At 45.6% G+C, this 14525-nt stretch overlaps 1 long non-coding RNA gene across 1 annotated transcript in view; it reads right to left on the reverse strand.

Annotated features, from left to right (window-relative positions):
- The window catches only part of LOC119978016, a 33998-nt gene extending 28953 nt beyond the window's left edge, over window positions 1-5045 (reverse strand). The window contains exon 1 of the long non-coding RNA XR_005463348.1: window positions 4989-5045. This is a non-coding gene — a long non-coding RNA (uncharacterized LOC119978016). The remainder of the gene's footprint in view (window positions 1-4988) is intronic.
- Between the last annotated feature and the right edge of the window lie 9480 nt (window positions 5046-14525).

Raw genomic sequence — 14525 nt, forward strand, 5'->3', positions numbered from 1 at the left:
CAGCCTGGCACTGCCAAGGTGCCTAGGTGACATTGCCAGCTGGCATGGACACCCAGGCAGTGCCAGCTTGGCACTCTGGCAGTGCCATTTTGGCTAAACTAGTGACACTCTCCCTCTGAAGCGGGAGGGTGAACAGCCAGTTGTCGTGGTGCATATAGGCACCAATGATATCGGTAAAAAAACAGGATGAGGTCCTACAAGCATATTTTAGGGAGTAAGGAGCCAAGTTAAAAAGTCGGACCTCAGAGGTAGTAATCTCAGGATTTCTACCAGTGCTACGTCGTTGTCAGAGTAGAAATGAAACAATAGGCAGGATGAATACGTGGCTTGAGAGATGGTGCAGGAGGGAGGGGTTCAGACTTTTGGGACATTGGGACCGGTTCTGGGTGAGGTGGGACTACTACAAATTATGTGGTCTACACCTGGACCGGACTGGAACCAATGTCCTTGGCGGTGCTTTTGCTAAAGCTGTTGGGGAGGGTTTAAACTAATGTGGCAGGGGGATGGGAACCAAATGAGGAAGCTACAGGACAATAAGGAGGTAGTAACTAAAGCCAGTAAGGAACTAGATCATGAAGTCAGCGTGTAAGGAACTAGATCATGAAGTCAGCGTGACTAAGGGAAGAGTAGGCCGGGAGCAGATGATGTACGCAAAGGGACTGGTGGTCTGAGGCGCATTTGTTTTAATGCAAGAAGTGTAGTAGGTAAGGCAGATGAACTTAGGGCTTGGATTAGTACCTGTGAGTATGATGTTATTGCTATTACTGAGACTTGGTTGAGGGAAGGGCATGATTGGCAACTAAATATCCCAAGATATCAGATTGGTCCTACATTCCTGATATTCGGGATAGAGAGGGAGGTAAAAGGGGTGGAGGAGTTGCATTACTGGTCAGAGAGGATATCACAGCTGTGCTGAAGGAGGACACTATGGAGGACTCGAGCAGTGAGGCAATATGGGCAGAGCTCAGAAATAGGAAGGGTGCGGTAACAAGGTTGGGGCTGTACTACAGACCTCCTAACAGCGAGCATGAGATAGAGGTACAAATATGTAAACAGATTATGGAAAGATGTAGGAGCACAGGGTGGTGGTGATAGGAGATTTTAACTTTCCCAACATTGTCTGGGATACACTTAGTGTCAGAGGTCTAGATGGAGCAGAATTTGTAAGGAGCATCCAGGAGGGTTTTCTAGAGCAGTATGTAAATAGTCCAACTCGGGAAGGGGCCATACTGGACCTGGTGTTGGGGAATGAGCCCGGCCAGGTGGTTGAAGTTTCAGTCGGGGATTGCTTTGGGAATAGTTTTATTTATTTATTTATTTATTATAAATTTAGTGTACCCAATTCATTTTTTCCAATTAAGGGACAATTTACCGTGGCCAATCCACCTAGCCTGCACATCTTTGGGTTGTGGGGGCGAAACCCACTCAAACACGGGGAGAATGTACACACTCCACACGGACAGTGACCCAGAGCCGGGATCGAACCTGGGACCTTGGCGCAGGGCTAACTCACTGCGCCACCGTGCTGCCCTACTTTGGGAATAGTGATCACAATTCCGTAAGTTTTAGAATACTTATGGACAAAGACGAGAGTGGTCCTAAAGGAAGAGTGCTAAATTGGGGGAAGGCCAACTATACCAAAATTCGGCAGGAGCTGGGGAATGCGGATTGGGAGCAGCTGTTTGAAGGTAAATCCACATTTGATATGTGGGAGGCTTTTAAAGAGAGATTGATTAGAGTGCAGGACAGACATGTCCCTGTGAAAATGAGGGATAGAATTGGCAAGATTAGGGAACCATGGATGACAGGTGAAATTGTGAGACGAGCTAAGAGGAAAAAGGAAGCATACATAAGGTCTAGGCGACTGAAGACAGACAAAGCTTTGGAAGAATATCAGGAATGTAGGACCAATCTGAAACGAGGAATCAAGAGGGCTAAAAGGGGTCATGAAATATCTTTAGCAAACAGGGTTAAGGAAAATCCCAAAGCCTTTTATTCACATATAAGGAGCAAGAGGGTAACTAGGGAAAGGACTGGCCCACTCAAAGACAAAGGAGGAAAGTAATGCGTGGAGTCAGAGAAAATGGATGAGATTCTTAACGAGTACTTTGCATCGGTATTCACCAAGGAGAGGGACATGACTGATGTTTAGGTTAGGGATAGATGTTTGATTACTAGGTCAAGTCGGCATAAGGAGGGAGGATGTGTTGGGTATTCTAAAAGGCATTAAGGTGGACAAGTCCCCAGGTCCGGATGGGATCTATCCCAGGTTACTGAGGGAAGTGAGAGAGGAAATAGCTGGGACCTTAACAGATATCTTTGCAGCATCCTTGAACACGGGTGAGGTACCAGAGGACTGGAGAATTGCTAATGTTGTCCCCTTGTTTAAGAAGGGTAGCAGGGATAATCCAGGTAATTATAGACCGGTGAGCCTGACGTCAGTGGTAGGGAAGCTGCTGGAGAAGATACTGAGGGATAGGATCTATTCCCATTTGGAAGAAAATGGGCTTATCAGTGATAGGCAACATGGTTTTGTGCAGGGAAGGTCATGTCTTACCAACTTAATAGAATTCTTTGAGGAAGTGACAAAGTTGATTGATGAGGGAAAGGCTGTAGATGTCATTTACATGGACTTCAGTAAGGCATTTGATAAGGTTCCCCATGGTAGGCTGATGGAGAAAGTGAAGTCTCATGGAGTCCAGGGTGTACTAGCGAGATGGATAAAGAACTGGCTGGGTAACAGGAGACAGAGAGTAGTAGTGGAAGGCAGTTTCTCAAAATGGAGAACTGTCACCAGTGGTGTTCCACAGGGATCTGTGCTGGGGCCACTGTTGTTTGTGATGTACATAAATGATCTGGAGGAAGGTATAGGTGGTCTGATTAGCAAGTTTGCAGATGACACTAAGATTGGTGGAGTAGCAGATAGTGAAGAGGACTGTCAGAGAATACAGTAGAATATAGATAGATTAGAGAGTTGGACGGAGAAATGGCATATGGAGTTCAATCCGGGCAAATGCGAGGTGATGCATTTTGAAAGATTCAATTCAAGAGCGAACTATACGGTAAATGAAAAAGCCCTGGGGAAAATTGATGTACAGAGAGATCTGGATGTTCAGGTCCATTGTACCCTGAAGGTGGCTGTGCAGGTCGATAGAGTGGTCAAGAAGGCATACAACATGCTTTCCTTCATCAGAAGGGGTATTGAGTACAAGAGTTGGCAGATCATGTTACCAAAAGGATGTGGATGCTTTGGAAAAGGTGCAGAGGAGAATCACCAGGCTGTTGCCTGGTATGGAGGGTGCTAGCTATGAAGAGAGGTTGAGTAGATTAGGATTATTTTCATTAAAAAGTCGGAGGTTGAGAGGGGACCTCATTGAGGTCTACAAAATCATGAGAGGTACAGACAGGGTGGATAGCAAGAAGCTTTTTCCCCAGAGTGGGGGACTCAATTACTAGGGGTCACGAGTTCAAGGTGAGAGGAGAAAAGTTTAAGGGAGATATGCGTGGAAAATTCTTTACGCAGAGGGTGGTGGGTGCCTGGAATGCATTGTCGGCGGAGGTGGTAGAGGCGGGCACGACAGCATCATTTAAGATGTATCTAGACAGATACATGAATGGGCAGGGAGCAGAGGGATACAGATCCTTAGAAAATAGGCGACTGTTTTGGATAAAGGATCTGGATCGGCGCAGGTTTGGAGGGCCGAAGGGCCTGTTCCTGTGCTGTAATTTTTCTTTGTCCTTGTTCTTTCTCTGTGTGAAAATTCAGGCCATCTTTACTCTTGTACTCCAATCCTTTTGTAACACAAAGCTACCATTTACCTTCCCAATTTCTTGTTGCACTTAAGTGCTGATTTACTCTGATTCATATGCAAAGATACATCCCAGGTCCCTCTGAAAGCACATATTTCCCGATTTCTCACTATTCAAAAAATATTCTGCTTTTGCATTTTTCCTTTCAAAGAGAATAAGTTAATTGTATTCCATCTGCTGTGTTTTTGACTACACGCTCAGCCTGTTCCTCTGCAACTCGTTGCACTCTCTTCACTGTTTAACTTTCCCACCTAACTTTGTATCATCGGCAGACTTGGATCTGTTACTCTCAGTCTCCTCATCCAAGTCATTAATATATATTCCAAATTGCTTAAGGTTAGATACGGATTCTTCCAGTAGTTAGAGTCTGCCAACTGGAAAATGTCACTTTATTCTACTGTTTTCTGTCCATTGACCAAATCCTAATCTGTGTCTTTGCCCCAGAGGCAGATTGAGGGTGTCGGGCCGTGTGATGGGCCTGTTAGAGCACCAGTCAAGGGTGGCAGATAACTCTGGGGGGAGCGAAATCAAAAGGAATCCCAAGTGCCGGAAGGCAGCAGCCAGCTGTTTTAGTGTGTAGTCAGGAGGTATTCTACTGGCTCAAGGAGCAAATGGGATGAGTGCTAAAATGGTATCATTGCATAGGAAAATAAAATTTAAAACATGATAGTTGGTGAGGCAATGGTCACAACACTCAGGTAAATTGCAGGTGTAGGTTTTGAAGGGACTTTGCAGTCAGATGGACGGGTACTGGGGAAAGCTGGGAAGACTTTGGAGACGCAGACAAGCACTCATGATCCTCCTGTTTCAACAAGTGGAACAAAATCTCTTACCTCTTTGGACCTTTAATGGCTCCAGCTCCTCCTCCTGCTGGACATATCTGATGGGAAAGACATAACTGATTCCCCGATCGGGGCCAACATCAAAATATCAGTCCCTCGTTAAGTCAGCAAGAGCCCCTTCTGCAGGCTTAAAGGGGAGGAGGAGGGAGGCACTGGGGGGAGTTAGTGAGGTTTCAGGATGGTCCGAATCTCATTCTGTATCTTAGGTGGGAGATCAATAGAACACATGGAGAGACGAGCAGACATTTAAACCATTCACAATATTTCTCAGGGGGGATTCAGCTATCTCTGTGCAGCAGCGTTCGATAGAATGGGGCAAGAAAACCAGTCATTTACCTGCCGTTTACAAGCATTCACAGCTGCCTTTTACTGGACCTCTCAGCAGTTTATAAGCATCTAAAATACCTTGATTTGCCGATTAATGTTGTCTCTTTCTCACTGGGTATCCATCAACACAAAAGTGTTAATCTAACTAATGAGGAGTCTTTAACCCTGGAGCAAAGAGAGAGCTAAAGCTAGTTAGCGGCTGAACTTTACAACTTTGCTCCAGATCCGGGACACCTCATGAGAAATGCCACCGAGGGATCAAGTAGTTATCTATTAAATTTGTCAGCAGATGGTGACATCACCAGTGTGTTCAAGGCAAATGTTTGGAAACTTTAGTAGTTTGCCCATTTTTTGCTATTTATAGTTTCCTGACTCTCCATAGACGCAACAGATTCCATTGACTGCACAACCTGTCAAAGAGAGTTTTACTTCCACTTTGAGGATTAAAGAATTGAGATTTCCAAAGTGTCTAAGAGGAAAAAAACTTGAGCATATGTTTGTACTCTGCGCTTTACAGGCACATGTGGGCTGCAGCATATTGACATATCCTAAATCACAGGCCCTGGGGCAAATAAGCTTAAGAGTTGAAATGAGTAAACGGTCGAGATAAATCTTCTGTTTAGACTTACTTAACAGCAATAAAATTATCATAATTTGAAAATAGAAAACACAACTTGAAGCTTTTCAAAGACTTAATTAAAAACATCAACTGCTAGTTAAAACTTAAGTGATATTGCCCACAGTGCTGTAAATGGCAATGATTTAACTCAGACATTTAATAGGATTGTTTTTATAGCTTTTTGTTAATTAATGATTCGCTTTTGAATATCTAAAATGTTCTGTCAGAATAATGTAACTGTGATTATCAAAAATCATTTCATTGCTGTTTGCTTATTTGGGTATCGAACTGATACTTGGTTGTATCATATATCAGTGGAGCAGCATTGGGATGTGGGGTAGATTACTTGGTTGCTGACTTTGTTGGCTTGGAATCAGTCATTGACATCTGTTAAATTGCTAGTGTTTTATCCCATGTTGAACTCATGCCATAATTTATTTACTTGAGCTGTTGAGGCTTCGGAGATATTCAGGAATAAGTGGACAATTTGTAAATAGTTTATTTTCATCATGTGGGAAACTTGTGACTTTGAGCAGCTAGTTATAAAATTGGGAAAGTGATTAAGGGCTGGATTTTCATTACTGAGGGGAGTAGCTTTAGATAGGAAATTTTCCATCTTGGCAGACCTGCTTTGGCTTAAAAGACTCTTTTAGGCCCAACGTTTGCTCCAGGACACCCAAACTTCGCGACACACCATTTTGACTTATCTTTAATGCAACAGGCGAGCCTATTTGGTCCCCATGTTCTCACTTGCTTTGTCATTCACTGTTACATTTCTGCTAAGGACTTCAGTTGATGATTTAAGTTCTTGCTACATCCTTTGAAAAAAATCAAGAAGTTTCACCTTGAAGTCGCCCTGCAATAAAATGCCTTTAACATTTTGATGGTTTTAAACTTTCATTTGCCAGTACTTCCCTGCACGTAACAAACATTGGCTTTGCAGCTTTATTTGCATTGGCACAATTAATAAAACTATCAAGAAATCATCTTTATACTGCTTTGTTCCCGATTTCAGCTTCTTAATGGGTTGTTCATCAGAAGCCCTGGAGAGCACACCAGCATTGTTTTGTCCTGCGCTGGACTGTCCTGCGAAGTTCTCTCCAGCAGATTCAATTGTGCGATACTGGCCTGTTTGTGCCACTGGCCCACTCTTCCTTATTAAAGAATTACCCACCTTCAGTTCTTCACACAGTCCTGTTGCTTCCTTGCTGACAGCTACAAAATGCAGGAATCTCTCCTCCATGATTTTGCACCCATAGCATGTGATGTTAGTGTTCAGGACACGTGACCTGCTCGCCACCGCCCCTTCTGGCGGGAGGACACAGGCAATTTTTTAGAAATCTGGTTCTTGGACCTGTTGGGCTCCGTTCCTGTGCACTGCTAGATCCAGCTGAGGGGGGCATGCCACTCACGAAAGCCGGTCGTGTTAGGCGTTCTTAAAAAGTCGGTTGCGTCAGTTGGTCCTTCTTCCCACGATTTGGAATGCCACGGCTGATCGCTCCACAACCCTCTCAACAGCCGCCCATTACCCACCTGCGGGTCGCGACCATGAGTTTGAAAACCACTGCCCTAGGGGATAGTGACCACAATATGATAGAGATCCAGATATAGTTTGAGGATGAATGTCATAGATTCATAAGCAGTGCCTTCAACTTAAATAAGGGCAACTATAATGGCATGAGGAAGGAATTGTCTAAGGTGAACTGGGTAAACAAGCTAAGATACAGGTCAGCAGATGAGCATAGAACATAGAACATAGAACAGTACAGCACAGAACAGGCCCTTCGGCCCTCGATGTTGTGCCGAGCAATGATCACCCTACTTAAACCCACGTAACCCGTATACCCGTAACCCAACAATTCCCCCATTAACCTTACACTACGGGCAATTTAGCATGGCCAATCCACCTAACCCGCACATCTTTGGACTGTGGGAGGAAACCGGAGCACCCGGAGGAAACCCACGCACACACGGGGAGGACGTGCAGACTCCACACAGACAGTGACCCAGCCGGGAATCGAACCTGGGACCCTGGAGCTGTGAAGCATTGATGCTAACCACCATGCTACCGTGAGGCCCCTGCACTGCAGTGGCAGATATTTAAGCAGCTGGTTCATAATGCTCAGTAGGAGTTTATCCCAATAAAAAAGAGGGATTACATGAGAAAGAGGCAAAATCCATGGTGAACATCCGAGGTCAAGGATAATGTTAAATTGAAAAGCAGGATATACAAACTGGCAAGGGATAGTGGTAGACGGGGAAGTTTTTAGGATCCAGCAGCAAAAGACTAAACAGCTGTTAAGAAGGGAGAAAATGAATTTTGAGAGCAAACTTGCATGCAGTATAAAAACAAATAGGAAGAAGTGGGCAGCAAAGATAAATCTGGGGCCTCTACTGAACGAGGCTGGTGAATTTATAACAGCAAACACATAAATGATGGATATAATGAATGAACTTTCTGTATCAGTCTTCACCATGGAAGACATTGCAAATATCTCTAAGATATCAGATGGACCGATTTCTAAAAACATGGTCGAACTTACAAAAATTCCAATCACGGGATAAAGTATTAGTGAAACTCAAGGGGTTATAGGTGGACAGTTTGCCAGGACCCAATGAGCTGCAGGCTAGGGTTTTAATGCAAGTGACTGCAGAGATCTTGGACCCACTGGTTGAAATTTTTTGTGACTCGCTAAATTCTGGGAAGATTGGAAAACAGCCAATGTGACTCCCTTGTTGAAAAAGGGAGAAAGGCAGGGAACTAGAGGCCAGTTAGTTTAACATCTACTATTGGCAAGATGCTGGAGTCAATAATCAAAGAGGAAATAACTAATCATTTAGGAAAGATTAATGTAATCAAACCTAGTCAATATGGTTTTATGAAAGGTAATTGTGTTTGACAAAGTTGCTCGAATTCTTTGAGGATGGAACAGGGAGAATAGATAGAGGGGGAGCTGTAGATGTAGTGTATTTAGATTTCCAAAAGGCATTTGACAACGTGCCGCATAAAAGGCTGGTGCATAAAGTAAAGCCCATGGAGTTGGAGGAACTGTTTTAGCATGGATTGAAAACTGGCTGTCTTGTCACATAGGAAACAGAGAGTTGGAATAAATGGGTCCTTTTCAGAGTGGACAGATGGGCGGCACGGTAGCACAGTGGTTATCACAGTTGCTTCACAGCTCCAGGGTCTCAGGTTCGATTCCTGGCTTGGGTCACTGTCTGTGTGGAGTCTGCACGTTCTCCCTGTGTGTGCGTGGGTTTCCTCCGGGTGCACCAGTTTCGTCCCACAGTCCAAAGATGTGCAGGTTAGGTGAATTGGCCATGCTAAATTTCCCTTAGTGTCCAAAATAGGTTGTGGGGTTTCTGAGGATAGGGTGGAGGTGTGGGCTTAAGTGGGGTGCTCTTTCCAAGGGTTGGTGCACACTCGATGGGCCGAATGGCCTCCTTCTGCACTGTAAATTCTATGATTCTATGAACCAGTGGAGCATCACAGGGATCAGTTCTTGGCCCACATTTGTTCACTATTTACATTAAAGACCTGGAGGAAGGAATAGAATGTAAGGTTTTGAAATTTGCTGATGACACAAAAATAGGTGGTAGGGCATGTTATGATGAGGCTATTGTGATAGATTGGGTGACTGGGCGAAAAACTGGAGTTTTATGTGGGGAAATGTGAGGCCATGCACTTCAGTAGGAGGAATCCAAAGGCAGATTATTGTCTAAATAGAGAGAGACTGCAGGTGAGTGAAATACAGAGGAATCTAAGAGTTCCAGTGCATGAATCGCAAAAAGCTAGCAGGCAGATTCAACAAGTCATTAAGAAGCCAAATGGCATTTTGGCCTTTATTGCAAAGGGATGGCAGGGTTGGCCTATTAAGAGAGACTAAATAGTCTGGATCTGTATTCCTCGGAGTTTAGAAGAGTGAGGGGTGACTTTATTCAAACATATAAGATCCTGAGGGGGCTTGACAGGGTAGATGGTGAGATGGTGAGATGTTTTCACCAGTGGAAGAGTCTCGAACAAAGGGCTGGTCATTTAAAACTGAGGTGCACAGAAATGTCTTCTTGCAAAGAGTGGTGAATCTCTGGAGTTCACTGCCTTGAAGGGAAGTGGAGGTTGATCATTAAAATGTGATAGATTGAGGAATAGAGGGCTATGGGGAAATGGCACAGAATAGGAGTTGAGGTCGGCATAGATCAGCCATGATCATACTAAATGGCAGGGCAGGATTGAAGGGCCTGGTGGCCTACTCCTGCCTCTATTTCTTGTGTTATAAAGGTTCATCATAACTTCCTTATTTTCTTACTCTGCGGCTTGGATTCTCGAGGCAGGCAGCAGGAGTTGGAAAAATCCCTGGCTTGGGAAAAGTGGGATCTTCATTACTGATGGGAGGGTTGTGGGGTGGGGTGGGGAGCAGATGCAGACTGGATGTTTGGGAGATGCAGGCTGCAATTGGTCCAGCCCACCTGGGAAAATGCCTGGAGGCAGCCACAAGGGTGTGTAGCTGGGCTGTATAAAAGGCCTGCCTTGCAATGGGACTTCACTTCAGTTAAAATATAACCACAAAAGTACTCCAGCCTTCACTCCTCACACCCTTCCCCCTATAAGTTCTCTTCATACCGCATCCACATTACCTACGATCCCTTCTTATACCTCCAATGCCAAGCTTTGGCACTTCCACCCATGGCTGCCCATGCCGGCCAATGCCAAATCATAGCACGTGCATGCCCATTAACCCACGATATACTGCATAGAACCAATGAACACTATAGTAATAGGAAATGTAAAAGAAAGCTTTAAAAAGTAATTCACTTATAAATTTCTACTGTGTTAAGTTGGATGACAACAAGAGTGTCGATGATCTAGACTCAAAGTATCAATAAAAAAATTACAATCCTTGAAACCACTTAGCCCTGTGTAAACAAACACTGTGAAATTGACAGCAAAGATCAGAGAGCGTGAGCTGTTAGTCGACAATATTTGCTCTGGAATGCGTGTGTCAGCAAATGTACTGGTTATCTGGGCTCCCAATGGTTTAAAGGGTTTGCATTTTTTTCTGATTTATAGTTTAAAGGGTTTGGATGATTGACTATTTTATTGCCTTCTGAGTGAAATTACTTTTTTTAACATAGTAAAAAATTATGAATTAATTACTTTTTAAAATATTCTTTTACACATCCTACTGTTACTGTATGGTTTATTGGTTCTGTACAGTGTACAATGAGTCAATGGAAGTGTATAGCTTTCATAGGGGGCATGAGGAACCATGGGAGATTGGAAGTGGCATAATTTGGTATTGGAGATATGAGGGCCCATTGAGGTTGGGTGGAAGGGCACAGGTTGGTATGGAGGGCATTAGGAACCACAGGGAGTTAGTGTAAGTGCAGATTTTGTCACAGGGGCATCAGGAGGACCGTTTGAACAATCTTTTAAAAGGTCCCCTCATGAAGACGATGGTTCATAACTCCTCTTGAGGGCCCATTAACCACATCTCTTTAAAAGCCAAGCCTGACTCCATGAGTAAGATATGCCGACCTCCACAATGGAGCCAACCAGGTCGGGAGTGCCAGGTGTGGACTTTTGCCAGGAACTGGCCCGCACCTTTAAAAGGCACTCTGAAAAATCAAACAGCCTGGGAATGTGGTTGGGAATGCCAGAATTGGAACCCACCCGCCATTTATAAAGGGCTGCCAGTCATACCAGGTCAGCAAAAATCCATGCTTCTGTCTCTGCTCATGAAGCTGGATCCTTATGGATCCTTATGACTTACTGGTGTCGTGGTGGATGTGCGTTGCAATACCTTTTACTGTCAATGTAAACTTTATTTGGAAAACCTTTGCAACCTCTTCTTTGGATGTTATTAAGGAAGAGTAAGCAAATTCATGACAGCTTGCCATGGCAGCATGTCAGAACATTTACCATCACTTATACCATTTCTCCTAACTTCAAATGAAGTTGTTAGAGAGCTAGACTAGTAAAACAACAATGGTTAAAAGGGTCTGTTGGTGACATTTGACACAGAATACCCTACTAGCCATGCAATCTCGTCTCTTGAGTAAAGAATCTGAGGATCCAGTTTCCAAGGCCCCCTTGCTTTTAGATGCATCCTTATTACATGTCATTGGTACAATCATTGGGGGCTATCTACATATTGTTCTGTTGCTGCCAGGGTAGGTAGAGAAGTCCACTAACAGCATGCACATGAAGTTGACGAATGGCTTTGTAATATTGCAATGCACTTTGGTGGGTGTGGAAGCTCCAAGGACATGCCCAATACTTGCTGCAAAGTTAAGTGCACATAGATCTATAACTGTTTTATCTCAAACTCAGAAATATTTGATTCAAACAATTGACTGAAGATGACTGACACACATTTTGATGCTCTGCAGATTTTGCTAGTTTGTTACTTGACTGGACTATAATACCCATGATGGGAGTTCCACAGGGCAGTCTGTGCTTCTCCCATAAATGTTCATGTTATTGCCATAATAACTCCAGGGTTCCAGGTAGCAGAAGACTTTAGTGAGACTATTAGCTCTCTTTTCCTGCAGATCATTGTCCCTGCTGACACGGAGAATGGAATGAATGGGCACAGTTGACAGCATTGGTTGTCAGGATGACAGCCCCTCTCACCAAACCCTTCATTGCTGCATGGGCGACATACAGAATCCAAAGAATCAGGCTACCTGCAAAACTCAAAAAAGAGGGACTTGTCAGCCTCGAGCAGGTACATCTGAGGACTCAGCTACTTTGAGATGAATGCCCTCTCTGTACCAGGGATCATTTATTGCAGTTCAACAGCCTGCCACAAATACACTCCTGCCACTGAGGAAACAGAAAACTGGGGCGGGATTCTCTGATCCTGAGGCTAAGTTTTGACCCTGTCGCAAACACCGTCGTGCTTTATGACGGCATCAACAGGCCTCCAGGATCACCGATCCTGCACCCTACAGGGGGTCAGCAGGGCACTGGAGCGACTCACGCAGCTCCAGCTGTCGATACCAGTGTCAAATGGGCGCTGCGGCCGGCGCAGATTCACGCTGTGACCGGTGCGAATGTGCATGCCCACTAGTTTCCTTCTCCACACCGGCCTGATACGACATGGCGTAGAGCTACAGGGGCCTGGCACGGAGGAAAAGAGGCCCCCACAAGGAGAAGTCGGCCCGCCGATCGGTAGGTCCCAAACGCAAGCCAGGCCACAGTGGAGGCCCCTCTCCTGGTGTCGGATCCCCCCTGCCCACCCACCAGGCTGTCCCCCCCCCCCCCCCCCTGCAGGATGGACGCAGAGGTCCCGCTGGGTAGGACCACACGTTAACGGCGGCGGTGGGATTTGGGCTATCTCCGCGGCCACTTGGTCCATCCCGTGCGGAGAACCGGCGGGGGGCCCAGGGTCGGAGAACCCAGCCCAGGGTCGGAGAATCCCGTCTCTGGTGCTAAGGCAGCAGGCTTTATACACTGGGGCCTTAAGGAAAGGCAGCACTGTAAGAAGAACTAGTATGAGCATTCAGTTATATTATTTTAGCACTAAAATTGCTGCTAAAATTTGGAAGTTTCTTTATAGTGACATCGGCCAGAATTCCCCAGCTGCTCACTGGCGGGGGGATTTTCTGATACCACTGGCAGCACACCCCTAGTGGCCCGCAGGTTTCCCAGCATCGTGGGGTGGCTTTAATGGGAATTTCCATTGACATTTGTGGGAGCAGAGAACCCCGCCGCCAGTGAACGGCACATCGCCTCAAACACACCGTCTGGGGGAGCCGCCGAATCCCACCCAACAATGGAAACTTGGGTTGGAATTCTCCGTCCTTTCACTGGAGAAGGGATTCTCTGGTCCTGCTGGCAGGGCGCCCCCACCTGCGGATTTCCCGGCATCGTGGGATGGCTTAAATGGGAATCCCTATTGACAGCGGCGAGACCAGGGACTCTCTCCACCAGCGGACGGTGTGCTGCTTCCTGCCGCAGTGAAACACGCGGCTGGGAGATCACAGAGAATATCGCCCATGGGGAAGGATTCTCTGTACTGGATACTAAGTGCACCCTCCAGCTGAGACTCGCTCCTTCCAGGCCATACCTAAATCTCCATCTCATTTTTGTAACTAGGGCCTCTGCCGTCTGGAGGCCCATCTCTGCCATATGTGCACGGAGCTTTAGCTCTTTAATTGCCTCTGTACTGAGCAACTGTTATTCTGATATCAAGTCCCTGATGGTCCATTACCTCTTTCAGTTCATTGAACATCGAGTTCATAGAATCATGGAATTTACAGTGCAGAAGGAGGCCATTCGGCCCATCGAGTCTGCACCGGCCCGTGGAAAGATGCCAGTGTCAAACGGGCGCTGCGGCTGGCGCATTTTAACATGGCCAATCCACCTACCCTGCACATCTTAGGACTGTGGGAGGAAACCAGAGCACCCGGAGGAAAGCCATGCAAACGTGAGAAAATGCAAACTCCACACAGGCAGTCACCCGAAGCTGGAATTGAACCCGGGACCCTGGAGCTGTGAGGCAGCTGTGCTAACCACCGTGCCACCGGGCCGCCCCGATACCAAAGCTATGATTTTATGCTCCCTGCACCCATCTTTGTATGTAGACCTGAAGCTATGCTAAGGAGCAAAGTTTGGGCAACTGAAACCATTTGAAACTGTCTGACACTTTCCAAATAGACTGGACTGCACCCTATTGACAAATCCAAACTGCTGGGTTAGGTTAGGGCCTAGTTGTTCAGATCCCTGCGTGCAAATCTATATCCGTTGACTTTGAATAAAATTTATGAAATTCTTCTGAGACTGATAAACCCACTACAAAGGATACTAACTTTTTCCAGTGTATTCTTTGCCTAGTAGCAGCTGCCAGGAGGCACAACTCATCAGAATGTTTTACTTTATGGCCAGAATGGTTCTTGCTCACTGAAGAATCTTTTCTATGGGT

Source organism: Scyliorhinus canicula, chromosome 1 (assembly GCF_902713615.1).
Source record: "Scyliorhinus canicula chromosome 1, sScyCan1.1, whole genome shotgun sequence".
Lineage (NCBI taxonomy): Eukaryota > Metazoa > Chordata > Chondrichthyes > Carcharhiniformes > Scyliorhinidae > Scyliorhinus > Scyliorhinus canicula.